We start from the raw sequence: 10,380 nt of genomic DNA on the forward strand, positions 1-10,380 counted from the left end.
TGAGTTGTATCTCCTTTGCAATAGCTTCTTTTCAAAAGCCCTTGCCAGGAACCAGGTATTTTAGCAGCATGAGAAAAACAAAACTAAAAAACAATCGTAGAAGTTTCATAGCTATGTACACTATCTATTTTGTCTATATAAGTAATACCAAGTACTGCTAAATTTATGTCTTTAAAGTGTTCCAAGGTAGAGAGGTTCTTATTTTTTTGATGTTTAATGGAACCACTAAAGAAAACGGCTGAAAACCCAGTGCAGATAATGGATTCTAATGTCACTCAAGCTGGGAGGAAAGGAGTATGCAATTTACACATTTTGCTCTAGTGGCAGTATTGATTCTGTCCTATAAACCAACTTGTGCCCACACAAGACAAACAAAAAAATGTTTGAACTGAAAGGCACCAACCTGCCCAAAGCATCTCTTTTTTGGAAATAAAAGAGAGAAAACAAACAAACAAACAAACAAACAAACTAGAAAAGTCATGAGGGACATAGATTTCTTTTTGTTCTGATAATGGCTCCATCTGTGAAAATAAAGGGTGTGGAAATCATCAAAGTATCCAAGAACTTTTGCAAGGTGGACGAATTATGTCTTCAATCTGATAACCTTGAACTTTTAGAAAGACGTGTCAGAGAAGCAACTAGATGGTAGGAAATAAGAAAATAGTGAGAGGGTGTTGGGTGGTGGTGTGGTTTAATCCTAAACAGCAACTAAACCCCACACATCTTCTCACTCACTTGCCCCCCAGCAAGATGAGAATTAGAAGTGTAAAAGTGCCAAAACCCATGGGCTGAGGTAAAGACCGATTACTGCATAAAGCAAAAGCAACGCAAGCAAGCAAAGCAAAGCAAGGAACTGATTCCCTGCTTCCCGTGGGCAGGCAGGTTTTCAGGCATCCTCAGGAAAGCAGTTACTTGGGAAGACAAACTCTGAATGTCCCCATTCCTCGTTCTTCCCCAAGCTTTATATGATGAGCATTATGTCATATGGTCTGGGATATCCCATTGATCAGCTGGAGTCAGCTGTCTGAACTCCATCTCCTCTCAGCTTCTTGTGCACCCTCAGCCTCCCCACTGATGGAGTGGAGTGAGAAGCAGAAAGAATCTTGATGCTGGGCCAACATCCCTCAGCAATAACCAAAACAACACTGTTTTCAGCACATATCCATTGAAGACCCCCATATTGGCTGCTACAAAGAAAATTAGCTGTATCACAGTGCCCTGGTTTGAGACAGGATAGAACCATTTTTCTTTCTAATTTTATTTTTCAGTTAAGACTCTCCTAAGTAAGTGCACTTGCTGAAATTAACAGCATGTTTTCCAGTCAGTGTCTGCTTCAAGGACAGATAACTCTCAATGTTTATAGTTATTGCTAGGAAATAGTATGAAGAACCATGGCCACCGCTTGGTACTGAAGTGCAAAAGTGAGTAAAGGGGTCACACCTGTGATCTTTTTGTAGGCAGAAGTGGAACAGGCAGGTGACCAAAATTGGGCAAAGTATTCCATACCATACATGTCATAGTAGGTATAAATCTGAGGGATCACAAGGGTCAAGCTCTCTTTATCCATGGTCAGCATCCTGGGAGGACTCTGTCTATTCATTTGCCTTTGATCGCTATCCATGCATGCCTGCATCCAGCTCCTGTCTGCTGCTGATTCCAAGAGTACAGTCTGGGACTTTTCCAGGACCTGCCCTGCAGCTTTGGTGGTGACTGAAGCATTACTGGGGGGAGTACAGTAGTGGTTTTGTATATATTTGTATATATTTTTGTGTATATTCATTATTTTTCTTTTCATCACTGCTGTTTCATTAAAGCTGTGTTGTCCAGTTCACAGCTCTAAGCTTCTCTCTTATTTTGTCTCCTTTTTCTATAGGGGAGGGGAGAGAGGCTAATAGAGAGCATTTCTCATTCATTTAATTGCAGGCCCAGTGTTAAAATGTGACACCCAGACATAACCAGCACAGATGGATTTACAGGTATAGAAGCGTCTGTGTGAATAATCTCTTCAGGATAAAGATTTTATTTCTATTTTGAGTAGTACAAGAGAAAAGTAAGCCTTAATATCAGCCATACTAGCACAACTTGCATAACATAGCAGACTTGTCAAAATTAAATAAACAAAGGTGATGTAAAACTGACTTCTGGAAAACAGCAAAAAGAAATAATAAAAGGCTTCTAAGTGCCTTAAAAAAAAGAATAAGATGACAAGAAGCCTACACAGATTAATTAAGAACAAATCATGTCAAACCAATTTATTTTTTTGTATGAAAAGTTAACAGGACTTGTGGATGAGGGGAACTATGTCACACATGCTGACTTTAGTAAGACTTTTGACATTGTTGCACATGACATTTTCATAAGGAAGCCATGGAAATATAAACTAGATGATACTGCTGGGTGGTGAGTATAAGTGGTTGGAAAACTACACAGAGAATAATTATCAGTGGCTCACTGTCAAACTCGAGAGATTTATCAAATTGGGCTCTTCAGGAGGCTGTCTTTAATTTAATATGATTCAATATTTTCATTACTATGTTGGATGATAGCACAGAGAGTAAGCCTATTAAATTTACAGATGACTCCAACCTGGGACAGATGCAAAGGCATCAGAGGATAGGATTAGAATTTGAAATTGTCTTGTCAAGTGAAAGAAAAAAAGCCATATGTAAACAAATGAGAGGAAATGGAAAACTCTATACCTAGAACAATAAACTCAGTAAGCCAGTAATGGGAAATATCTCAGTGAACTGCAGTATTGTCTCTGCTAGACTTACCTCGGTTTAAATAGGAAAATCGCCTATGTCTAAGTACTGCTTTTCTTTCCCATTTCTGTATCTATCCAATGACACCAATCTAGCTTGCCTCAAAAGTTCATTTATACAAAGTGCTTTGGAACAAGTTCCATGAACCAGAAATGTTCTCATTTCTTCATCTGTTTCATGTATTATACTTCTGAATGAACAGGACTGCCTCTGAATTTTCACAGTGTACTGCCTTGCTCCTAGTCTTTGACTCCCTTCTCCATTCAGTACACTGGTATTTTCATCTTCCACCTCCTAATTCTCAACAGTTTCCATGAGATATAAACAATAGTTCTTCTGCCAAGTATTCTTTCTTTCTACCATGTCTTTTCACAATACTCTCCTGCTTGTCTCTGATTTCTGATTTATATTTTTAATCACATGCATTACTTAGTTTTGCATCACCTTTCCTTCTGATCTTGCTATATAGTAGCGTTAGTCAAAGATGTTTGCAATTGACTTTCTGAAAAAAAGATATACCCTAAACTTCTATCTGTAAATTGAAAGGTTGGAATTGGCAAAACTTCCTATCATGAAACACTTTTGTTACAGATCATTCTAAACACTTGTTATGTAGATTTCTGGGGAAAAAAATAATCTCAGCTTTGTCTGAAAAATGGATAAATGATATCCCTTTCTCCTCACCACCAGATTCATTGATTATCTGCTGGTAAGTTACAAGTTTAGACATCTTCGTTACTCATTTTAGGATACTTTTAAAGTGTACCTTTTTACCAAAAAGAACTTTTAATCTTAAAAATAGTTTTAGCCCTATTCTTTCACAACAAAACCCAAAGAAAGCATGTCCCTTCCCTTTTCATTGTATATATTTCCTCTTCTGTCAGAAAAAAAAAGAAAAAAAAAAAAAGAAAAAAAAAAGAAATCACCTATGTATTTTGCAGTATTGGTTATAAAAGTAAAAGTGTAAATTTCACTTAATAGCATAGTTGCAGAATAAATATGCAACCCCTTCATTAAAAAGAGAGTGTCTCATTATCAAATCTCTGAAAAAAATACTCAGAGTTAAGATAGTGCTAATGCTAGCAAAGGGCATGACAGTGCTTGAGTTTGATCTTATTCTCTAGCTTTTATTTTTATACTGAAGTAAATCTCATGCATCATTCTCTCATGAGAATTTAGCGAAGTTAAGAAGCTAAACAAAATTGAAAATCCAATACGGAGATATAGAATTACACATAACACACAACATTTGTTCAAGGCTGTAGGACTGATGGTTTTACTGACAGCATTTACAAACACTGGTATCTTTCAGGTTGTAAATATGAACAAGTAAGTAAAATGTACATTTCCTCCATTAATATTTTTGCTTCACTTCGAACTCATAAATAGTGTAGGTAGTTTCTACTTGATAGTACAGATGCATGCCTAACAATAATTGCCTGAGATTTTTTGTTCCAGAATAATTTATAAGGTTAATTCTTGATATTTTTATTATTTTCTTCATCAGACACATATGTATCTAATTTGTATGTGGAGTTGCTAAAGGGAAAACCTCCCACATCAACACCTTTAGGAAAAGAATTCTCACTCAGATAACTCAGCTGGAAAGACTGAAATCTAACTGAATATCTCAACTAGCATGAACATGTTCGTTTAAATCAGATATGAATTAGTATCTGTGTGTTCCTTCTATGAAATCAAAAGTGAAGTAGGATTATTACATTGCATAGGTGGAAACAAATTTGTTAAACATGAGAAGTTTTTAATATCGAGGATAAAAAAAGTGTAGGGCTACAGCATGTTTGTGCCAATTCTTATTTAAATAAGATTCACTTAATCTGGAATGTACAATTCGCCATTTTGAATATGTCCCTTCATGTACTGAGAAACTGGTGGACATCAGCTGCTAATCATGTGTTAAAATCAGTACTTAGACAAAGTTACTTAACACACTTTGAAAGTTTTACTTCCTGATAGTTTTTGAAATTGAATTAAAATTAATTGTACAACTAGGTCTCTGCAAAAATAGTATGCACATTAAAAAATGAAAAGCATTGACAGAACGGGTGAAAACATGTTTTAATAAACGTACCTGGTAAGTAGTGAAAGATCTTGCCAAATATTGAAGGCTTTCAGGGCAGCTTCTGAAAACATAAAAGCCAAATCAACCAGCCATACATGTTTCAGATAGGCCTGGTTCCTACAATAAAAAAAAAAAAATTTAAAATTTCAGAGTTTGCTGCTAATGGGCCATTTTAATAAAAAATTACATATTCCCAAAGTAAGCAATGTATTTAAATATTGCCTGATTTACAGTAACTAAATAACTCCAGATGGATACTGTGATGTTATGAATCATAGGCAGCAGAAATAGCATTTCTATGGTGCCATCTATGTTGGATTCTCAACATTATTATGAAAAATGTTAATTGATAACATTATGTGTGTTTTGCTATTTCTTTTTGTATTACAAGCAGCAGAGAGTCAGTACCCTGAAAGCATTCTAGAATTTTGCTAGGAAAACAACAATAAAAGAAAAAGTATCTGCTGAAATCAAGCATGTTTTCATTCTTTATCTAGAGTCAAAAACATGTTTTAGAATCAACGTCCATGCTGCCACCCCATACTGCACAGAGTAGTCTCGGAGCAAACAAACAAGAAGTATCTCAAATTAAACTAATCTGGAATATTCACTTCAAGAATATACCTAATAATCTCCAGCTGCTGAGAGGTGTCCAGTCCAGATGACTTACTAGAATTAGCCTGATGTAACCTTCCCCTTCCAAAAATGTCTATATAACATGGACCTTGGGTTCTTGGCACTAATTTTTTTCATACCACAAGTCCATTCCTGTTTTGAACCACTACTTGCTAATACATCATAACTAGCAAAACTACTAAGGCTATAGGATTTGAAACCCAACTACTAAGTTCAAGACACCACAGAGATCCTTCTTAGTGTAGCAACTAAAGCCTTTGAAATTCATATTGCTGGTGCTTTTTTTCCTAGGGGTGTGCATATACAAACCCACCAAGTCTTGGTGACATCTGTTCATTATATCAATGGTAAAGCAGCTTCAACAGATGAGAACTTAATCCCCAACAGCCACTTACTCCATGAGTAGTGCACTTGTATGAAAAATACCTTGGTTTAGGCTCCTGATTAAAGCCAGGGAGAGAGAGGATTAAAAAGTATGTTCTTCAGTACCTCGAGTTATCTTTAAGCAAAACCAAAAAGCAATTTCTTCAGTATCATCTGTTATATTTCCTCTAGTCCAGTCAAAAACACAGGCAAAACCAGCACGGGGTGGCTCAGCTGTAAATGGAAACTGAGCTGGGAGAAAATGGTGCTGTTTGCTTCAAGGAGTCAGAACACATAACTGAAGTCACTTCAGCAAAATAAAATATCCTACTTAGAATTTGTAATCAGATATGTCAGAGGGCTGTTTCAGTATTTGCATTATTTGCAGTATTAATTTTCTACAATTTTTGCAATTATTCTCCATAGATCTAATGAGATGCACATAAAACCATATATTTTTTTAAAAATCAGCACTCTGTAGTGAAAGACAGGCAGAAAAGCCTGAGATCTTCCCCAACTTGTTCAATGACACAGTAAATCAGCTATGCAAGTCAGAATAGAGACCATGTTTCTGAGCCATAAACCTACAAATTTAATAAAAAAGATTTTTTTCTCTATTTTAAGTATAATTACAATTAGTTATGGCAAAACACGTTACCAAAGTAGTTTTGGGAGTAATCAGTAAGGAAGAAAAAAAACTTCCTGTCAGTTTCTGAATTAATAAAAGGAAAAAGTTTAATATATACGCTTGGAAAATATCTAGCAGAGTTAACAAGATCCATGTGAAATATATCCAACCATCAAAAATTACAGCAATTAGCAGCAATTATAGAGCTTCTTTCCCAAAACTGTGTATTGTAAATCCTTTTAATCAGGGAAAGCAGCAATAACATCAAGCCATTGTATGTCTGAACAGGAAACCTAGTATGTAAGAACACTTTGCTCTTAATTAACTTTTGGATACCACTTTCTGCAGATTACTATCGACAGAGGCGCTGCACAGAGGAAACTATGTATTTTAGATTCCTATTAAAGGATTAATTGTATTTTTTAAGTGCAATATGGTAATGAGAAGTAATGGTTGTTTGCTGGAGGTATACTGTACTTAATAGGTTGGTGGATTAAACAGTCCCTGCATTAAAAGGAATTATTGTATTTGTCATAAATACCTTTGAGGATAAATTTGCTTTCAACTGCTGGAGGAATTCTTTGATACAAAACATGAAGGATTACATGAAGGTGACAGGAGAGGTAGTCTGCATCTGTCAGGTGTGCTCCTGATCACAGGCCAAGAAAACTTACAGAGTAACCTGGGGCACATTACATTTAGAAGCCAAGCCCTGTTATCAAAAATCAAAGAATCCTATGCAGTTGAATGTTTTGTATTTGGAAAGGAGAAGTGAAGAAGTAATGCATTTGGAATTTACTGTGTTTCTATACTAGCTGTGTTTCTTCTGTTGGGCTCACTAACCCCTCAGTTAGAGGGCAACAGTGTTTATAAAGTATCTGTAACTGTAAAGTAAAAATGAAGCTGCAAATGTTAAATTCTGTGTTTTAGCCCAAGCTCCAAGCCATGACCACAAAGAGCAATTTAAGGAGGAAAAAAACCAACCAAACAAAAAACCCAAACCCTCCCCTGCCAAAAAAAAAACCAAACAACAAAACCAACCAACCCAAAAAACCCCAACACTGAAACCAAATGAAACCAAACTAAGAGAAAAAAAAAAAGAAAAGAGAAAAAGAAACACACACACACAAATACCAAACCCTGAAGAAACTATCTCAATTGAATACTTTGTCTGCTTCTTCAAAACTCAGTAGTTTCATATAAATTATTCTTCATGGGAATTTTACAATAATCTGCTCTAACTCCACCCACACTTTCATGTTGGATATGGTTGGTAATTGTGTAAGGGTAATTGTGCAAGGTCAGGGGAAAATTACTACTGCGATTTTTGGAGTAATTTACTTTCTAGAGACTGAAAGCTTTCATTTTTAACAAGTGTATAATCTAAAGTAAACCTTTTCCTATAAAAGATGTAGTCCTGATGTACCTCCTTTCAGTTATACCACAGGACCTGGAAACTGACATTGCTGTAGAGCCAAAGAGGGACACAGTACAGTTAAAGGAGGGCTTAGCTTTGATTTTGTTGAGATCAGAGGACTGTACAAGAGGATAACCATATTATTTGGTAAGTGTGCACACATACCTGTATAACACTATAGGAGAAGGAAAAGGGGATAAAAAAACTTCATAAGATTGTCTAAGAAGAAAATAAAATAGCTTCTTATTACAAATGGGGATTAATGTTGGAACCACAGAGAGAGAAACTAAAAGAGCATAATGCAAGAGAAAAGATATTTAGGTACCAATAGAACAATTAAAAAGTTAGTCACAATTATATGAAACATATGCAAATAGACTTGTGAAGAAAATTATTTAACTTAATTTAGAGTTGAATGCCAATATACAACTTGTAGTGACAGTTTTCAAATTAACTTTCCAGTGGTCTTCTAGATGTTTAGAGTAGACAAGACCCTCAGCCTCTAAAAATGTTGCAGGATAAAGAGAAATTAAAGAGGAATGCTACTGGACAGAGTAAGGATTTGGAAGATCAACACTGACCCCATGACCTTCTCCCTGAAAGAAATATCTCCTCCCTAGACCTGAGACACTTTGTTTCCTGTTTCAAAAGAACCTTCAGCCTTAAAGCTTCATGGCAGAAACCTATTTCAGTAAAAAAACTTAAAATTCTCTCAAGTATGATTAGACTTTTAAAAGCATCAGGAAAGCTAGGGCTGTATATTTTTGTATATTTATTTGTTGAATTGGTCCTTTTCATGCTGAAACAGACTGTGAGGACCCAAAAAAAGTTTAATAACTCATGATGAATTAAGTCATTCCATTGTTATCAAAAGTTCTAGATCTCTGTTAGAAGGATTCAAGATCATGCAAATAATTTTTACTTCTCAGCTTCTCCCAGGATTTTTCCTGTGAAGTTGGAAAAAAAAGTATTAAAATTCTATTTTGTTATTATGCTAAAAGTACTACAGCTGTTTCTCTTCAAAATATATATGTAAAATGATACCATAATCCAAGATGTAATTTATATGTTATTGTCTTGCATGGAAATTACTAAAATTGAGGTTTTATAAGGGATGATGTTAATTAAAACTTAGTGTTGAGTATCTGAAGGCCATCAGAACTAAAGAAAAAAATTATAATGGATAAGAAGCTAAAGTGTTTAAAAGTTACATAATAAAAGCATAACATACACTCAGTGTGAATAAAAGTTTGACTGTATGCTTTAAAAAAATATAGTAATCAGTAGAACGTTTTTTTCTCAAGAATTTGGAAATAAACTACATACCAGGATAAGTATTACGTATGTCCCTCAGTCTGATTGTCATGTGTCAGCTGAAAGTGCTAGCAAAAGAAAGAAGAGGTAAGGTAATGAAAAGAAAAGGAAAAAAAGAGTTTCTACTGACAGTCAAGGTCAGCCTGCCAGTGCAAGTCATTTTTTCCAATACTTAAGCCAGTGAGTCAAATAAGGAGAAGTGAGTCTGCTAAGACGGTTTTTCCTGAACACAATTAAAAACAATTCTGAGGTTCTTTCAACTTATCCCATTAAAACCTTCAGTAAACCACCACCTAATTTTTTTATTATAATTATTTGTGTAAATGCTAGCTCATAGACAATTAGTGTTCTCTGTAGGAACTCATATGAAATACTGGTTTGGCTTTGTAAAAAAGAATTGCATAAAAAGTTAAATGGTTTTAGGAATAAAGGAACTTTAAACAGTATGGTTTTCTGAGTCAATTCAGCAAACCATAAAATCCCAACTAGCTAGTTTTGAAAAGAGTCTGTCTGGCTTGTGTCTTTTAGTGGCTTGAGAGTGGAGCTAGTGGTAAATCTGATTATACTGAAAATTTATTTGCAGTCTTTGAAATTAAATAATTGCCTTGGTCTGCAACATTGCAGATGCTTTGTTATGTTTTATCACTTAAATATATTTATCAAATTCCTCATGTTTTCTCTAGTAATCACAATTCCTTCTGTGTATCAGCTGGATAGAGTCACAGTTTTAAGTTTTTGAACGTTATTTTTCTCCTTTGTATTCACATGGTCTGCGGGAGGCTTCTCAGGATTTTTAAAGGTTTCGCACTACCAGCAGAGAGCACTTTCCCTTAGCCCATCTATAAATTTGCATCTCTTCTACATTTGACATCAAACATTGCTAATTTCTCATCTTCATTAGAAATTCCATAACAAGTCAGAGTTCAGTCTCTTCATTTTAGTTAGTCTTAATCGACACAGAGACAAATAGATTCTGATACCAGAGATACAGAGGAATGAACTTTCAATGGAGATATACACCTTCACCCATTTTTCCATATATACTGTCTCTGTTAAACCAGATAGCATACATATTTGAATTGTTTCACCCATTCACCAATGCATAATCTGTGGATTAAGGACATTTTTGTTGACTTCCAGTTTGCCTGTATGGAAATCAGATGTCCATACTTATTCA

The sequence above is a fragment of the Calypte anna genome, chromosome 2, assembly GCF_003957555.1.
Source record: "Calypte anna isolate BGI_N300 chromosome 2, bCalAnn1_v1.p, whole genome shotgun sequence".
NCBI classification, from domain to species: Eukaryota; Metazoa; Chordata; class Aves; order Apodiformes; family Trochilidae; genus Calypte; species Calypte anna.